The following is a 20,662-nucleotide window of genomic DNA, read 5'->3' as shown; positions in this document are numbered from 1 at the left end:
GGTGAACTTGAGGAAGAGATTTATATGGATCAGCCTGATGGATTTGTTGCATCAGGCAATGAAAGGAAAGTATGTAAGTTGATCAAGTCCATCTATGGCTTGAAACAAGCTCCCAGAGATTGGCATAAAAAGTTTGATGAAACTATATTGCCTTTCAGTTATAAGATTAATGAAAGTGATAAGTGTGTCTACACTAAAGTTAAAGGTAATGAGTGTGTTATCTTGTGCCTATATGTGGATGATATTTTATTGTTTGGAACCAATATTGAGATTATTAACGAGACTAAAGAATTCTTGAAAAGGCATTTTGAAATGAAGGATATGGGTGAGGCAAGTGTGATTCTTGGAATCAAATTGATTCAGTCCACTGAAGGAATAACCTTGACTCAATCTCATTATATAGAGAAATCTATACTTGAGAAATATGGTTATTCACAGTGTAGAATCGCTAGTACACCTTATGATTCGAAAGTTGCCCTTGTCAAGAATACTTCAGGAGTGCCTGTGTCTCAGTTAAGGTATTCTCAGATTATTGGGAGCTTGCAGTATCTTGCTAACTGTACTAGACCAGATATTTCATATTCTGTGTCTAAATTGGCGAGATATACAAGCTGTCCAAACAGAACTCATTGGGATGCTCTTGATAGAGTACTTAGATATCTAAAAGGCACAATGTACCTTAGTTTACACTACAGGAGATTTCCTGGTGTGCTTGAAGGGTACAGTGATGCAAGTTGGATAGCTAAGAAGTCTGGTTCCAATGGAGTGACTGGATACGTGTTCACCTTGGCTGGTGGAGCAATATCCTGGAAGTCAAGTAGACAGACTATTGTTACTCGGTCTACTTTTGAGGCTGAGTTGTGTGCACTTGATGCCACAGGGACGGAGGCTGAATGGTTACATGGACTTTTGTCTGCAATACCTGTAGTAAGCAGACCGCTTCCTGCTATTGCTATTCACTGTGATAGTCGAACAACTATCGACAAGATTAGCAGTAAAAAGCATAATGCTAAAACTAAGAGACACATCCAAGTTAGACTCAAGTCTATAAGGGGTTTAGTGACTGATAGGATCATAGCTATAGAGTTCATAGGAACTCAGAATAATATAGCTGATCCTCTTACTAAAGGACTGGAACCTGCAGTGGTCCTTAAGTCAAGGTTGGGGATGGGATTGTCAACCCATCATAATTCATCAACAGTGGGAACCCAATACACATGAGAGGAGATCCCTTGAAGTGTATTCAATGGGTAATAACAAGCTGTAAGGATGAGTTGGTAGTACCTTTGCTACATAGATGATACTATAGTATCTGTATCTATCCCCTGTAAACCTAGAAGGTACTGACACTGCCAGAAAAGCAAGAGTGTTAAAACTCTGAATGGGATCAAGTCATTTGACGAGATAGAGGCAGTATATCTCTGGAGATGCCCAGCTAAGCGAATGTAATTGTGTGGTCGCAATTAGAGGATAGGGTTAATCCTTGAAGCATTCGACGAACAGGATCGAGACATGACCATTAATGTCTCAAAGCCGTAGATTGGCACCATAACCTTTGACTTGTCGTCGTCTATGGAATATGGTTATACTAAACGGATTAAGATTCAAGGTGAAACATTCCATCTGAGTCCGATAGCCATTGAAGTAGAGGAATTAGGAGGGTTCAAACCCGGAAGGGTACCGACTCTGAAAAACAAGTCATGATGGGAAATTGATCACATTTCTGTATGGATTTGTGGGGGATTGTTAGAAAATTAGGATTTTAGAGCTTAATTTAATTATGTTCTTGATGTTAATCCTAAAATCTAATGATTGGAAATTGTTCAATGATATTTGAACTTAAATTTTCATGTATGGTTTTAAGAATTTTCTTAATGAAATCCATATGAAATGAGAGATGAAAGTAGCTTGGAAAAGCTTGGAAAATTTGAGAATGTTTGTCCCACATTGAAATAAATAAAGGGGGTTGTGTGCTTTATATGGTATTACCCACATGAGTAGTATACAACTACTAAGGTGTGTGATGGTCCATTGTGTTGTTGTGTGCTTCACGCGCACACACACACACACGCGCGCCCCGTCCCGCCACGCACCGGACCGGACCGGGTCGGGTCGAAGGGCGAATGTCTCGGCGTCTCGCGTACGCGAGGCGACCTGGGCGAGGATTTTATTTATTTGAGAATTATTTTAATTCGAATTTATTTATCGGTGATTGGATTATTGGGCTGGGTACTGGAATAGGCTAAGTCCTGCAAATAATCTGATCTGTAACAAGTTCTGAAATAAGAATCAGAACTTAAGAACTGATGAATAAAATCAGAACTTAACAAGTTCTGATATCAGAATCAGAACTTAAGTACTGATGAGTCAAATCAGAACTTAACTTAATTTCTGATTATAATGTGGGTGTTTAATGTGAAAAGCTGTTACAAATAATTTAAATTCAAAAGCTGTTCAGTTTTGATTTTTTCATTAATGAATTCAAAATCTGATCAGTTTTTATTTTTTCATTAATGGAGCAGTTTAATTCAGACATTAAGTGTGTGGACAGTTTCATTTTTCCTCTCCTATAAATAGAGGCTAAACTGAATGAATGAGATATAACACACACTACATTCTTATCTCTTCTCTTCAACCTCTCTGCATTTCTCTCCCATAAGTCCTGAAGTGCTGATATTTTCCGGTGACTGAGGTGCTGGTCGAAGTGGAGGTTTTGTTGCTGCTGTTAACATAAACTCCGAGCTGTTTTATCCTGGTGGAGATATTGCGCACATCCCAAACGCAGCAGGTAGGGGGCAATAATCTCTTCAAGAGCAGCCAGGACTTCGAGCAAGGCCTGGTGACTCAGCTGTGATTATTTTCTTGGCATTTTGTATCTGTAAACCTTTATTTCAGTCACTGTTGAAAGCTATGGTTTCGGGTACATCTCTCTTTCTCTCTTCGTTATTTCAGTTACTGATTTTGTTTACCTGCATGTTTTGTTTTGTTAACTGTGGTCTTGGCCTAAACTTGTTAAATTCTTTATACACTTGCCTCTATGTTGCTATACTTGTTAGTGAGTTTCTCAACATTTTGCTCTTCGGGACTTAAGGAACCGACAAGGTGGTGTTGCAAGAAGATGACCATGACAACGATTGAAAAATAACTGGTGATGAAATTTTTCATTATCATTTTGGCTTTAAAATTTTGGTAGAGGGATATAGTTTGTAAAATGTGTTACTTTGAGGTGATATTTATATATTAGTTTAATCAGAGATGTCAGTTTTTGATGTTCAACATCACTTTTTAGGTTCAAATAAACTTCTTCTCACGACATTTAGTATTCAAAATATTATTCAAGTCACATCAATTTTATATTAAATTTTATAAAATGCAATATGTACTACTAAACTTTCTTAAGAGCTATGTCTCTTTAAACGTAAAATCCGGTTTGGTTAGTTTGGATTGGGCAGTGTTTACTTCTTGATGTAGGAAAAAATAGCTTGCACTGATGTTGGTTAAATTGATGACCATTTTATTAGAAACCTTATTAAAAGCTTATGCAAGGGAAATTAACGTCAAACATCCTCTAGATAATTGATATCTGACCTTATTTAAAGTATTCATAAGGATAAGAATAATAGATGCAATCTGCAGGAGCACTAATAGTCAAGCTTTTCTTGAACTGGAACAATGCTGTTTTTTGCTGTATAGGACTTAAAGGAGCAACAAGGTGGTGTTGCAAGAAGATGATCATCACAATGATTGCGAAATAACTGGTGATGAAATTACTCATTATCATTTTGGCTTTAAAAATTTTGGTGGAGAGATAGTTTGTAAAATGTTGTACTAGCTGATAGTTTTTCTTTAATACTGCAATGGAAGCACTTCAAGAATCAAAAGATGATGGAAATGACTCTTTGGGAGCTACTTTGAAGGTGGACTGCAATTTCAGGAAAATGAAAGAATAATGAAACTTTTAGGAAATTTCTTAAACTTTGTTTCTTCAATTAAACCAATTCGATCAATTTCTACCCGGTAGAAAATGGGCTAGAACTTCATAATGTGTTTATCAAACTTAAACAATTAATTTTTGTTGTTAAAAATCATAATTAATTTAAGGAAAATGTTAGGGGTACCAAATTGGTTCCCAAAAAAGTTACAAAATGCCACGTGTAAGGGTTTATTGGCTATATGAAAATGTACCTCCCTGCATTTACATCAAAAATACCAATAAAATCATTCTATACCGCCACATCAGCCATGACACGTCATTTTGTAACAATTTTTTGTGCCTCTGGCATTACTCTTAATTTAATCCAAAAGAATCTTCTTGATTTGGTTTTTATTGTTGAAGTATGATATGCGGTTTGTTTTTTATTACATCATACATTATCATACATTGCATAATGAATTAGCTATGAGATGCATGTTTCATAAGAGTTCAGCACTCCGAGAATGAAAAGATGATAGAAATAAGGGTTTCTCAGAACTAATTACAAGAGAAAAGGAAAGAATTAAAGAAAATTTCTGAACTATCATCAAACAGAACCAATATAATTTCTACCATAAAGTATAGGGCAAAATTATGGCTTAATAAAATTGTTACTACATGCTTCATTTTATAAATAAATTATAGGAATACGGCACTGATCGTTCTAAATTTTCTGAGATACAAAATCAGTAGGCCAGCTGATAGAAACATCCTTGAGATTTCAATTCTTTTCTCTAATGTATTTGCTTATAGTTAGGTCCGACAATCATAAGTTATAGGGCTGCAATAGAAGCACTCTTAGGGTAGTAGAAGACGAAGATAAGGATTTTGAGAATTGAAAGATGACGATTAATGCGAATGAGTCTTTGAGAGTGAATTTTGGGGCTGGAATGTTCAAGAACAGGAAAGAGATAATGCAGTTCTCTGAACTTTCTTAAACTTTTGTGTGTTGATGTTTGGGCCAGTCAAGTTGGTTATATAAGAAATTGCTTGTATACAACTGGGGCATGAAGTACTTTCTAACCCCATGTGTTAGACTTAGTCAAGTTGGTTCTCTTGAAAGCGAAAAATCCAACTTAATACTCACTTCCAAATTGACAAACTAGCTGCTAATTATGTATGCCATGTCCCATGTGTGTATGATTTGCTTCTTTCAAAAAGCAATTCAATATCTACTGTGCAAAATGGGCTAAAAATGAGTTTCAGTGACCTTCGTAATGTTTTATCAAAATAGAAAATTTTTAATTTATAAATTCTTACATACTCCTTTTTGAAATTTAAAGTAAAGACAATTTGTTACTCGTGTTGGAAGAAATAGTTTGAAATAGTCTAATAAGTACTAATCTACTAATAACCCAAGAAATTTAATTCAGAAACAAATTTTTACTTGTTAAAGCCAGTAAGATGGCTAATTTTTTACTAATGTCTATGTGGGAGGAGCACCTTTATTGTGTTGTGGGAGGCGAAAACGAAGAACAAGACTTTGAGAAATAAAGTGTTTCTGAAATCCACTTTGGAGCTGGAATGCATCTCTCTCAACTGTTTTTAACATTCTTTCTTCGAGTAATACCAGTACAATATCTATTGTACAAAAAGGGCCTGAATTGAAAAATCAATTTTTTTGCACAAGCAACGAAGCACTTCACAAAAATTGCAAACTATTATTTAAACTGTCTAACAGTCATTCTTTTTATAACTAAATACATTCAAACACCCAAACCACCTTGCTATTGACAAGGTATGAAATCTCGACTTTAGGGAAATGGAGCAAGAGATTCCATTACATAAAGAGGTCTTTTAATAGTTAAAACCATTTCCCCGTTAAATATGAAATGATATACTCTCACCGTGTACGTTATGGCCATATACTTTAAACTACCTCATATTCTTTTGTCTGATGCATTTGTATAGTTTTTAGGTGCACACATATTTGAGCACTTTTAAAGAGCAATTGAAGATAGAAGACCAAGACTTTAAGCTTAATTGTCACATTTAAAGCGGTAGAGCACCGGGGCAAGGCGGGGCAACTATTGACACCGGCTCTAAAGTTGGATGTATTGACAAAGACCAAGACTTGGAGTAAACCAAGTCAAGTCAGCTATAAAGTTGTGATAATTTGTAGGGTACTAAAGTGACACCTTTTCCACAATAGTCCATGCAGAGGGGGTCATATCAAACTGCCGAGAGTCTTCCGTCCAAAGCCTGAAATGTGCATGACATTGATGAGGACGAAGACTTTGAGAAGTCTTTGACAACTACTTACAAAATCTCAATGCAGCTTCCAAGAAAGCAAAGAAATCTTTTACAATAAATTTATATGTATATTAACTATAAGAAGAATAAGTTTGAAAAAGGATAATGTTTTCGGATGAACTGTGACATGTTTAATACAAGTAAAAATATGAAGATGCAGAAAACTTGATCTTCATGCTCTGCCTAGATAATAACCAATATGGGTTTGTAATTTGAGAAGTAAATGTTGATGCGAATGAGCCAGTGGGAGCTACTTTTGGAGCTAAGAAAGTTACATTGAGTTCTCTACATCTTAAATGCAAGAACTACCGGCTAACAGACAGTTGAGAGTCTACTTCTTCATATTAATGATATAGCTCAACCAAATATTTATGAACATCCATGAGATTAGTCTATCTACTAATTATGGGAGTGTTTAGGTAAAATAGGTGGTCTGCAATATAATCACTTTTAGATAATCTAAATAACCTTTTCAGTTGAGATCGTAATTGTATAAGGGAAATTATCAGTGTAACATATTAATTCATAGTATATTATGTTGGAGTTGCTTGTTCCACTTGAGTTGATGCAGAGAGGTCATTTGTATTAGCTGATAGTTTTTCTACATCTACATATTCATACACAGAGTCCATAAGAGTCCATGTAAGGGGATCATTTTAGATAAATTGTAGTCTGTATACTAATATGTGGACTGCGATAGAAGCTGTAGAAGACAAAGACTTAGAAGGTTGGAATGCAATTTCAAGAAAAAGGACAGAAAATAATGAAATATGAAATTTCACGTACAAAGTGGGCTAGAATGGATGAAAAACATCCCCTGTAAAGTAAACTCTGTTATATGTATTGACCAAGAATAAGGTTCATACTTAGAGTAAACCATTTGGTACGATTATGAAAGTACGTGGGGTACTATATTAAAACTTTAATAGAACAATGGGCAGAGAATGAAATGCCTCACAATTGTCTAATGATGAGGAATGGACAGAGAAGGCAGGGTGCAGAGAGCTACATTTGAAGCTGCAATGCAATTCTCTATTGTTCAAGATAGGGTAGCTAAAGCCTACAAATGCTTACCTTTACATGCAAATTTTTAAATGCTTATCTTTTTGAAGCTAGAATGCAATAATTTTACAGGCTAGCTAAAAATGCACAGCTACATATGAAATTCTTAAATATTTAGATGAAGCCTATTTCACATATCTTTAAATCTAATTTAGCTAGGTGTTTAATTAGCTCGTTTAAAGTTTTTGTAATTTTATTTTTTTGTAATAATTCAAATACAAATTGTTTAATCTTCAATTGTTCCGTGGTATTTTTTTGAACAATTTTTTTGTTAATTTAATTTAATAAAAGTTAATATTATCCTTCAAATGGACAATTATCCAAGTTATTTTTATATTTTTAAGATTTTATAATTTAATCATTATTAAAAAATTAAAAAATTATTAGAGAAAACTCCTAAAAAGGCCCGCAAGGGTTGGATTAGTTAGTTAAAGAGTGATAACTATCCTCTTGGTCAAAGGTTCGAATTCCACGGGAGACGAATTTATGATTATGCCGCCTGAGCCAGAGCATGTCGCTTAATGCGGTTTAACTTGGTTCATGTGATTTGCAGGCTATTGCGTGAGCCCGTAGGGGTTTACCCAGTGCGCACTCGAATGGGTAGCGGCTGCGGGTTATCTAGGAAAAAAAAAACTCCTAAAAAGATGTTGCGATATAGGGACGTTTTACCTCGAATATTATCAGATTTTTACAAAAAATATTTGATATTGTTTTACAAACATCTAAACTCAAGAATTGTCTAAATATTTTATCATTTCCATTTGAAAGGGTCTTGGTTCAAGAAGATATACTAAGAAGGAAATCAATGAGATTCGAGAGCTTTGGGCAAAATTTTTTATTGTAGAATGTCTATAATCAGGTACGATAATAACTTTAGACAAATCTAGAAAAATGAGACATACAATCTTATATATGTTGCTAATTATGTACCAAAATATTACTAACTAATATTGTTTATGTGTGACTATATTATGTAGGTACTGGACTTTGCTGAAATTCTTGAGTGTTGGACCTCCCAAGCTAAATGATGATTTGCTGGATTTTTCAACGTCGATATTGCTAATTCGATGATGCCAAACGAATATTAATATTTTTCGGGAACACATTGTCATTTATTACTTTATCAAAAATATTTTGATTGTATTTAAAATTCAATGTATCGTACTTTTTGTTCAATGTGTGTATGAAAAGATAGCTTGAGACCTACTTTAATTTCAATTTGATTCCTAGTTAATTTGATTATTCAGTTATATTTGTGGGAATGCTAGTATTTGTAAAAAGCAGGTTCAGGATATCAATAAAAATGAAAAGAATATATTTTTTTTATAGTACTTTAGGCGTTGGTTTTTTTGAACAACCGACGCGTATAACATAAACATATAACGTCGGTTTTTTCAACGACCGACGCCTTTAACATAAACATATAGCGTTGGCAATTTTAACAACCGACGCCTTTAATATTAACTTTCAGTGTCGCTTTTTTGATAAACCGACGCATTTAATTACAACTTCCAGCGTCGGCACTTCATTTGACCGACGCAATTGTCCAAGCAAGAGCATCGGTTAAAGGCAATTTTGAGTCGGTCATCTAACCGACGCTAAAAACTTTTAGTGTCGCCTAATTACCCGACGCAAAAAAATATACCTTTAGCGTCCCCTGCATATACCATGCTGAAAAACCGACGCTAAAGACCTATTTTGACCGTGGCTAAAAGTCATTTTTGTACTAGTGTTTACAAAGGATACGCATGTTAGACATGCGTGTCCACTGTTTACTGTATCAGTGAATACGCATGTCTGACATACGTATCCTTTGTAAAATTTTTTAAAAAAGGGTACGCATGATATGAATGCGCATTCAGTGGGTATTATGAGCAGTTTTCCCGCATGTGGATATTTTGGGCAACAGACTTCCAAATGGTGGGTATTTTGGTTTTTTATCCTAAGCTATTTACATTATTTTGCAAATTTATATTAATTATTTTTCATAGTCTAAAATTATAAATTTTTGTGCTTCTTGTGTGCTATGGCACACTGGACACACAATAAAAAAACTCCAAAAAAAATACTCTCTTTCTTTGGCTAATATTTTAGTTTTAATTTGCAATTACTATACTTTAATATTTATAAACATTTTAAAAAAATGATCACATGAAAAATATTTTTAATATTAGTTGATCATATTTGACTAGGATCCATTGAATCACAAAATATACGGTCAGAAATAAAAAAAATACAATAATGACTCATATTTGGTTTGAATCCGCACTTCCAATATCCAAATCTGTTTATATGTGGAATAATATCATATTGAACCCAAATATGAGCACTTTGAAAATAAAATGATCAAGACTTGAGAAAGGGGTACTTGTTTTCCACCCCAATCATTTTACATCCCTTGAGACCGTTAACACTCGCTTTCTTGTTGAAAATTGAGTGAAACACTGTTTGTTATAATGAAACAAATTCTCTAAAAAGTGATTTCTATATATTACATCCCTTTGAATGTTATATTAGTTTTTGCTTTCTCGAAGGAGTGGATTGGTATTCTAATATATTTTAAATGTAATGATTCCCGCCCTTGATGGGTAATTGGTTTTAAAAACTCATTCTTTGACCTTTACACCAACTTGTAGCACTTTCATAGAGCAATGGAAGACCAACTTTGATTTTTCAAGTAAAACCTATTCAATATAAATGCGTAACTGAAAGAATTTTTCTATGATATAAATGCGGTCAATGCTTCAAATCATGCTCCAATTCGTCGTCCCTAATTTAAGATAATCAGAACTCATGCTCCAATTCGTCATCCCTAATGTAAGATAGTCAGAACTCATGCTTCAGTTCGTCATCCCTGAGTGCGAAGGAATTTCATAATATTAAGGAGTTATTTTAGGATTGCTAATTTCCAATCTTACCTTAAAATGAAACAATTCATTTTTTGCAGTGTAGGACTCAAATGTATGGATGCTGGTGTCTCAAAAAGATGAATTATAAGATGCATCAAACTCTAAGATAGAGAACAATATATCCATGACGCTGATCTTTTGTGCGGTCTTTAGCATGGCCCAGTATTTCTTCTGCAAATTTAAGAGCTGATTTAAAAAACTGTACTCTCAATTTAAAAATGTGTGTATGAAAAGATAGCTTGAGACCTACTTTAATTTCAATTTGATTCCTAGTTAATTTGATTATTCAGTTATATTTGTGGGAATGCTAGTATTTGTAAAAAGTAGGTTCAGGATATCAATAAAAACGAAAAGAATATTTATTTTTTTATAGTACTTTAGGCGCCGGTTTTTTTGAACAACCGACGCCTATAACATACACATATAACGTCGGCTTTTTCAACGACCGACGCCTTTAACATAAACATATAGCGTCGGCAGTTTTAACAACCGACACCTTTAATATTAACTTTCAGCGTCGGTTTTTTGATAAACCGACACATTTAATTACAACTCCAGCGTCGGCACTTCATTTGACCGACGCAATTGTCCAAGCAAGAGCATCGGTTAATGGCAATTTTGAGTCAGTCATCTAACCGACTCAAAAAAAAAATACCTTTAGCGTCCCCTACATATACCATGCTGAAAAACCGACGCTAAAGACCTATTTTGACCGTGGCTAAAAGTCATTTTTGTACTAGTGTTTACAAAGGATACGCATGTCAGACATGTGTGTCCACTGTTTACTGTAGCAGTGAATAAGCATGTCTGACATGCGTATCCTTTGTAAATTTTTTAAAAAAAGGGTACGCATGATATGAATGCGCATTCAGTGGGTATTATGGGCAGTTTTCCCGCATGTGGATATTTTGGGCACTTTCATAGAGCAATGGAAGACCAACTTTGGTTTTTCAAGTAAAACCTATTCAATATAAATGCGTAACTGAAAGAATTTTTCTATGATATAAATGCGGTCAATGCTTCAAATCATGCTCCAATTCGTCGTCCCTAATGTAAGATATTCAGAACTCATGCTCCAATTCGTCGCCCCTAATGTAAGATTGTCAGAACTCATGCTTCAGTTCGTCATCCCTGGGTGCGAAGAAATTTCATAATATTAAGGAGTTATTTTAGGATTGCTAATTTTCAGTCTTACCTTAAAATGAAACAATTCATTTTTTGAAGTGTAGGACTCAAATGTATGGATGCTGGTGTCTCAAAAAGATGATTAGCATCATGGTTGGAAAAGAACCATATCGTCAAATTCCTCACTATCATTTCTATTTTGATAAAACTAAAAGTAAAAGATGGTAGACTAATGGAATTTGGCCCGTTAGATGATTGTGACTGAGGTCTTGTAATGGTCCCATACTAATTACATTTTCGGCGACCTGGACGAGGAATTTTACTTCATGTTTAATTAAAATATTTACTGTCTTATTATATTATTTTAATATAAATATTAAATTTATGTAACAGTAAGGATTTTTTAAGCAATATTCGTTGATGCAGAGAACTCAGTATCCTTTGATGGACTGATCATGACGCCCATGGATCAAGATTTGCTATGGTTGGTAGATCTTGATGGTTGGCCAGTCAGGATTTGCTGTAATAAATCTTGATGGTTGGCCAGTCAGGATTTGTTGTAATAAATCCTGATTGTTACCTTCAATTTCAGGAAATATTCTATTAAATGCATATTAAGTCAGAATATTTATTTTAATTAATACATATCTACACTTATGTTTTTATTTAGTATTATATACAGACTAAAACATTTGGAAGAGATATAACTAAAACGTTTGGAAGAGATATACGTCAATCAAATAACTGTGAAACCCTAACTCCTATATTTCTCTCATCCATAACATACTGATCATAGCATAGATTTTGTGGGCAAACTGAGATACGGGTCGCTGTTGAGTGCTACGTATATGTGGACGAAGTACTCTGTGTTGTTGTATCCTGTAAGTGATATTGCTGCAAACCAATATAGTGTAAGCGGGAAAATAATCTCTTCAAGAACAATCTAGACTTCTCGAAGGCTAGGCTCCTCGGCTATTATTGGCTCTTTCAGATTTATTAAAGATTCTGTTAGAGATAAGTGTTCTTATCTATTTTTATCAATTCAGTTACTAATTAATCTTGTTGTTTTGGAGCACTGTTGGATAACTCAAGTGGTTAAGAGTTTATCCTCTGTCGTCCCAGGTCCTGGGTTTGATCTCTGCTCACCCCGAGAATTTATGAGAACAGATACTGCTTTATAAGGCTATAAGACATATTTGTCAAAAAAAATCTTGTTGTTTTGCCTTCGTGTTTTATTTCGTTATTTGGTTTAATTTGCTTGTTCTTGTTAATCGTAATTATATATAACTGCGTCATTGTTGCGCTTAGTATTAATTTTTACCAACATAATCAGTATCATAAAAAGAATAAGAGCAATTTGTAGGAGTTCCATTGGTCAAGCTTTGCTTACACCGAAATAATGCAGTTTTTTGGTGGATCGGACTTATTGAAACAAGAAGGTGGTTTTGAAACCATTCAACTAAAAGTAGAAGAAGATCTGCCCTATAGTCTCACACTTGCAAATAAAAAACCTTGTAACAAAGACTAATTTATATATTTATATAAAATGATCAAGACCTCAAGTTGGGTCAGTCTTTTAAGTTGGTATAGTTTAATCTTGTTTGTCGGACTTGGAGCACTAATATGTGGTTGGTAATAGAATCCAAACGAGAGAGCACTAGAAAACTAGCTAGAAATATCAACACCTGCCCTAAATGTCAATGAGCATGTATTGACAAAGACCAAGATTTCTGTAAGTGATGTGAACGAGTCTTTGAGAGCTACTTTTTAAAACTCGTAATTAATTGTGTTTCATCATCATCAATTGAATCTTAATTGTCCTTCATCAAGTTGGAATAAAAGAAAGTCTCCGTAAGCCCAAATCAGAACCAAGGCCAATGCGCACACTAAGGTCCCTATTCAAGAAGTAAAACATAATTAATTCTACCAACAGGGTGTTGGTTCAATGGTCGAGAATTTTGGTTAACTATAAAAAAAGTATAATTAATTCTACCTATCATAACTTAAATTCAGTATGTAACAGAAACATTACTTCGCATAGCCCTCGTCAAGAAAATAATGCTAAGTTAAAACTGCAAACATTTTCATATAAGATTCGACTTCTACTTGTAAACTTTAACAGACAGCGAATTCAATATAATTATTGCATTTTTTCCTGCTTAGATAATAAAATTGTTCAAAACATATTACGATTACAATTCTTTTTTCCTAGAACTCTCAACAATTTCTTGATAGGGTAGTCTGTTTCATCTTAGTACAATTGCACCATATTTTAGTTTCACTACTAGATTTACATTTATGTAGAGTTCTTTGTTGTTTTTTTTATCAAAATATAGATTGTTGGAATCATATTACAATTATAATATTTCTATCTTACGTAGAATTCTATTTTTATTTTTTGTTAAATATTAAAATGAAATTCTTTATACATTGTTATTAATAAGGAAATCCATCTTAAAGGGGGTATTTTGGTTTCACCCCTTAACTTTTGGTCAGCCCTTTTTAAATCTTACAAAGCTGTAAACATATTATTATTATTATTTTTGATTCATATATAATTTATAATTCTATATTTAATATTTTAACCTTTTTGATTGTTATATATCACATATTTATATTATATTTATATAAATGGAATCATATATACATTGTATTTTTAGATTCAAATACAAAATTATACATACATAAATAATATTTTATTAGAAAAAATATGCAATCACAAACTATATAAAAACAAAAATCCATCTAAGAATAAGATATATAATATGAAATTACTTAGTAATGTTGATTTAATATTTTGTTAAATTATCCCTTCAATAGTTTTGCTAATTGCCTAGCTAAAATTTCCATGTAATTAAATGTTAGTTATATTTTTTCAGACAACACATTAATAATGTTGAGTTTATTGTTCTAATAAAATTTTAGTTAATAAAAATTACATATAATTATAAAAGAAAAAATGTAATAATAGTATAATTTTATTTATTATATATTTTAATTATAATTTAGAACTAATTTCTATAATTTATTATTTTAATTTCAGCCCATGCACATAAAATAAAATATACAAACAAATGGGGCATGAGTTGCTTTCTAACCAATGCAGAGGGTTATCTTCAAAGCAAAAAAATCCAAGCTAATACGGCAGTTGGACTAAGTCTTCACTTCCAAATTGAAACAGTTCCATGTCCCATGTGTGTATGATTTGCTTCTTTCGAAACAGTCCATGCAGGGTCGTTTTCAAATATTAGCTCACAGTCTTTTCTTTCATCCACATGCACTAGAAGAGAAGACCAAGATTTTGAGAATGTAAAGATGACGGGAATGGGTCTTTTAGAGCTACTTTGAAGTGGAATTTTCTGAACTTTCTTAGACCTTCGTCTCTTTCACTACAAAAACCAATTTAATATTTACTGTGCAAAATGGGCTAAAAATGAGTTTCAGTGACCTCCATAATGTTTTATCAAATTTGAATTTCTTAATTCTTACATACTCCTTTTTGAAATTTAAAGTAAAGACAATTTGTTACTTATGTTGGAAGAAATAATTTGAAATAGTCTAATAAGTACCGAGTTCGACAAAAAATGGTCATGAAGTGAATCCTTCGACTCTTTGTTCTTTTATGATCAAGTTGTCTTGAAACTTCATCCGTCTAAAAAGCTAAATATGACCCGCTTTTAGATTCTTTTTCAATAGTTGATGAAACATTTGAAGTGAAATAACCTATAAATTTTATTAAGTTGGTAATATAAAGCAATTTGTAAATTTGTCTAACTTTTTTATTATTAGTTCAATATAGCTTGTGAAGCAGCGGAACATGTAGTAGAGAATAAAAATGAAGAACCTGAGCCTGGAATGTAACAGAACAGAAGTTTTAATTGATCAGTCGTGTGTTGATAAGCGTTATTCAAAATGATCCATGATAAATATGACAGAATTACGAAAGCCTGCGAGTTTCGAAAGATGATGCCATATTACAATGCATTTACTATTATGTGACCCTGGTTGTCCAGAAGAGTCCATGTAAGGGGATTATTTGTAAGAGGATTATTTTAGATAAATTGTAGTGTGCCTACTAATATGGGGATTAAAATAGAAGAAGTACAGTAGAGGACGAAGACTTAGAGAATCAAACAGAGGACATGAATGAGTCTTTGAGAGCAACTTTGAAGGTTGGATTAATGCAATTTCAAGAAAATGAAAGAAATTAATGAAATTAATTTAATTTGGAACATAAAGTAATATTTACAAGTCCGGTCTCTACATTTTGTTTTCAACCTTTCAAAAATATTTTGTGATAGAAGAACTTTTAGGGCGGTTGAAGATAAAGACCAAGAGAAACCGGAAGATGATGCGAATGTATACGATTAATATTATTATAATTAGCTTATACAAAGTACGGAAAGAGATTAGATATTAATATTGAAAAGAAAAATTATTTCAACTTGAAATTAGGATTAATATGATGCGAATGTATCGGGTTAATATTATTATAATTTAAATATTGACGATAAATATAATTAATAGTATTACCTAATATATATTTGTAAATAATTCAACTTGAAATTAGGATAAAATTTTAAATTGCATTATTTCATTATTTTAGTATTTTATTATTTATAATAATAATTCTATTTTTACTATTATTTAATTGATAACTATATAAACCCCTTTTTATCATAATATGAGTAAAGTTTAATTCTAAAAAATATGCATATTCTATCATTTTTCTCTCTTCTTTATAAGATGCTCCTATATGAAAATGGTTGGTTGTGAGTTCAATTTTTTTGGAAATAAGGATTTAGGTTTTTTAAAAAGTTTAAGAATATAAAATTAATCTCATTCTCTCCAAAATCTTAAAGTGGTTCAGACTTGGAGTAAACCATTTGGTATGATTATGAAAGTATGGGCCAACACTTTGATAATTGACTGATGATTTGTCAGAAAACTATGTTTAAAGCTGCAATATCAGATGAAGCCTATTCATATATCTTTATATCTAATTTAGTTAGATTTAATTAGCTTGTTTAAAGTTATTTTTTAATTATATTGGTTGTGTAATAATTCAAATAAAAATTGTTTAATCTTCAATTATTGCATGGTATTTTTTTGAACAATTTTTTTTATTTATTTAATTAAATAAAAGTTAATATTTTCATTCAAATGGACAATTATTCAAATTTTATTTTTAGATTTTTCATATTTTATAATTTAACCATATTTAAAAAACAAATTCCAGAAAAAAATGTTAAATTAAAATCTCCATTTCACGTTTATCAATTTAAGAAAATTTAAGTTATAACTAATTATTTTGAAATTATATCAGTTGGTGTTAATACGACTCTAGCTTGTTTGTAGGGCGGTAAAAAAATAGAGGTCTAGAGAAATGAGCCGAACTTTTAATTGTACATGTTTTAACTTTTTTAAAATTATAGAACTCAAATTTTTATTAGATTAAATTTTGTGTTCGTGTAACGATTCTTTAATGAAAACGTTATTTAATTACAAACAACATATTTCACTTACTATTATTTAATTCTTTTTTTGAACAAAATTATGATTTAACTTATTCACAAACAACTTAAATTACAAATTCGTTCTCACAAATATGGTGTTTGTGAACTTTCGAATTAGATTATTTTCTGTACAAATTCAACTTATTTATACTCTTAAAATTAGGATCATATTTAACTTACTTTTTAATAAAAGTGAAATGAGTCTAATTTTTTCAACTAAACAACATTGATGATCTTATCTACTCATTTATTAAAACCCAAATCAGCCTTTCCTCCACACTTCTAATATTCAACATTTAATAAATTGTATATGAGAATACAACACTAATCATCCTAAATTTTCTGATTTATATCAACTTGGCTAACATGTATAGAATACTCTTGACCTCCTGTACTAAACATCCCTGAGATTTTAATTCTTTTCTCTAATGTTTTTGCGTGCTTATTATAGTCAGGTCGGGTCCTTCTTGTTCATACATTACTAATGTGTGCAATAGAAAGACTAGTCTAAGACCAATACAATTCCTCTAAGCTAACGCGTTTTTGAAAAGCTAAGCTAGAAAACAATTCTCTCAAAAATCTTTAACCTTTATTTCTTGTAGTAATACCAATGCAATATCTGCTGTACAGATAGGGCCAGAAATGTAAAATCAATCTTTCTGCATAAGTTGGGAAGTACTACACAAAAATTGCAAATTATGTTAGTAGGCCATGCAGAAACATCCTAGAGCTTTCAATTCTTTTGTCTGATGCTTGTGCTATAGTCAGGTCCGGCCCAGCTTGCACATACATTAGGTGTCAGTCAGAATCTAGTATTATTTTGAAGAGGGGGTCATTTCAAATAGTTGAGAGTCTTATGTACAAAGTCTTAAATGTGTGTGTTGGGTATTGACGAGGACGAAGACTTTGAGGAGTCTTTTACATCTACTTTCTAAAGGTCAGTGTAACTTCCAACAAAGCAAAGAAATCATGAAATCTTTTAGAATAAATTTATACGTGTATTACCTATTAGAAGAATATAAGTTGGAAAAAGTATAATGTCCTGGGATGAACTTTGACACATTTAATACAAGTAAAAAAAATTAAGATGAAGAAAACTTGATCTTCTTGCTCTGCCTAGATAACCAATATATGGGTTTGTAATTTGAGAAGTAAATGTTGATGCGAAAGTCATTGGGAGCTACTTTTGGAGCTGGAATGTTAATTCTAGCAAGAAATCTACGTTAACACATAGTGGCTAACACGGCAGTTGAGAGTCTATGCTCCATCTTGATAATATAGCTCAATTAAATATTTATGAACATCCATGAAATTAGTTTGTCTAGGTGGTCTGCAATATGAGCGGTCTGCAATATAAGCACTTTTAGATAGTCTAAGTAACCTCTTGAGATCGTAATTGTATAAGGGAAAATTATCAGTGTAACATATTAATGCATAGTATATTAGGTAGGAGTTGCTTGTTCCAATTGAGTTGATGCAGAGATGTATACTGGGCTCCGATCAGACCTGCTTCTCCAAAAGAGTACATGCAGAGGGCTTAGTGTAGATGAATTGTAGTTCATCTACTAATATGTGGACTGGAATAGAAGCATTTTTAGAGCAGTAGAAACGAAGACGGAGATTAAAATACTCGAATATCCTAAATTCAAAGCATTTATCAACCAACTTAGAGTAAGTGTGGAGTGATGCTGAACATTTTGTGATGCTGAACATTATCCTGATGCTCTTACGTCCACTAGATATTAATCAGCTTACAACATTCCTCTCCAGTCTATTAGACTGTCACCGCTCTCAGAGTCTATTCTACCGGAGGACTAATATAATTAAGCTTGGCTTCCTTCCTCTTTCTGAGATAACTAATTTGTGTTAGTGCTTTTCATGTATTAATTATTATACACTTCGATTGTGAAATTAAAGTTGTACATTTTACAGCTGCACATTCTGATAACATAATTAATATACTATGATTAAAGGAGGCCCTATCATCCTCTCCTAGACACGAAAGGAAATGAATCTTGAGCTTAATCAAGTCCTGTAAGATTAACAGATCCTGGAACCTCAAAACTAGAATTCTCGGTTTGCACATCTTTCTCAATTGGTTCATCTTCTAGTTATATAACAGGTGGTATGGATGTGTTCTTTTTTCCTAAATTGACCTTCGTATTAAGAAAAGAAAAGGAAATCCACAACACAAATAATAAGCAAATTGGGTTTTCAATGAGGGCAAAGTAGCATGCAAATGAGGAACAAAAACTAAGACTGAGGACAACTTGAACACATATTATAGTAGAAAAAACATGTATCCTACTAACATAAACAAATATTCGAGATTTAAGGAAAAAAAAAATACTTACTTTTATGTTTAAAAGTAATAGATTACTTTTAAAATATCATAAAAATATTTTACTTTTTTTCATTTTGGTAATTTACATGACATAAAATTTCTGTGTACGTCCATTTTTTTTATAATTGAACAAACACGCAAAAGTCACGAGTCAAACTACTAACCCTTCTTCCTATCATTTGGCGGCATCATTTTTGTTGGTTCTTAAGGAAAATATATGAAAAAGTATCAGCGTAATAATGTGATTCGACTATGCTCCTTTTAGATTGCAAGACAAATAAAATAAATAAAGAAAGAGTATGTTCAAGGAGAACTGTTCACCAACGGAGTTGAGCTAAGTTTTGGTCGAATCTAGCCGAGTTTTAATTTTTGTTAACGAACTGAGCCGGGCCGAACTTTCTTAACAAACAAAAAATCGTGTTCGAACTCGAGCTCGTTAATTAATGAGCCGAACACGAGTTTTTATCGAACACAACCGAACCGAGTCAAACCGATCCGAGCACGAGCCAGCATGAGCAGAAGTAAAAACTTATGATCAAACCACCGGTTGACTGTTAAAATAACAAACCAAATACAATTATTTTTTTCTAAATATTTTATCATATCACTAAAATATATAGATCTTAACATCTGTACAGTTAGATCATCATAAATATTTTTTAAAAAAATCAAAACATCAATATGAGACGAAACACTAGTTAAAACTTAGAAGTACTATTCAAACAATTGGCTGATTGTTAAAATAACAAACAAAATAAATTTACTTTTTATGAAAATTTTGTCTTATCACTGAAATGTATAGATCTTGACATCCGTACGGTTTGATCATTTATAAATATTTTTTAAAAATCAAAACATTAATATGAGACTAAACACTAGTTAAAAGTATTTGTCAAACTACTGATTGACTATTAAATAGAAAACCAAATAAATTTATTTTTTTATGAAAATTTTGTTATATGACTAAAATATATAGATACTGACATACGTACGATTGGATCATTCATAAATATTTTAAAAAAAATCGAAACATCAATATGGTACTAAACACTAGTAGGAAGTAGGGGTCAAACTACTAGTTAACAGTTAAAATAGCAAACTAAATACGTTTATTACTAAAATATTTTTAAAAATATATAGATCTGAATATCCGTTGGATCATTCATAAATATTTTTAAAAAATCAAAACACCAATATGTGACTGAACACTAGTTACGAGTATTATTTAAACCATTGGTTGATTGTTAAAATAACAAACAAACTAAAATTTTTCTCTTAAAATTTTGGCTTATCACAAAAAAATATATATGTTGACATTTGTACGGTTGGATCATTCATAAATATTTTTAAAAAATTGAATCAATATAGGACTAAACAATAATAAGAAGTACAGGTCAAACTACTGGTTAACTGTTAAAATAACAAATATATTTACTTTTTCTAATTTTTTATTATGTAACTCAAATATATAGATTTTGAC

This window comes from Apium graveolens, chromosome 7 (assembly GCF_009905375.1).
Source record: "Apium graveolens cultivar Ventura chromosome 7, ASM990537v1, whole genome shotgun sequence".
Lineage (NCBI taxonomy): Eukaryota > Viridiplantae > Streptophyta > Magnoliopsida > Apiales > Apiaceae > Apium > Apium graveolens.
The sequence above is the reverse complement of the archived record's forward strand: the minus strand, read 5'-3'. Positions refer to the sequence as shown.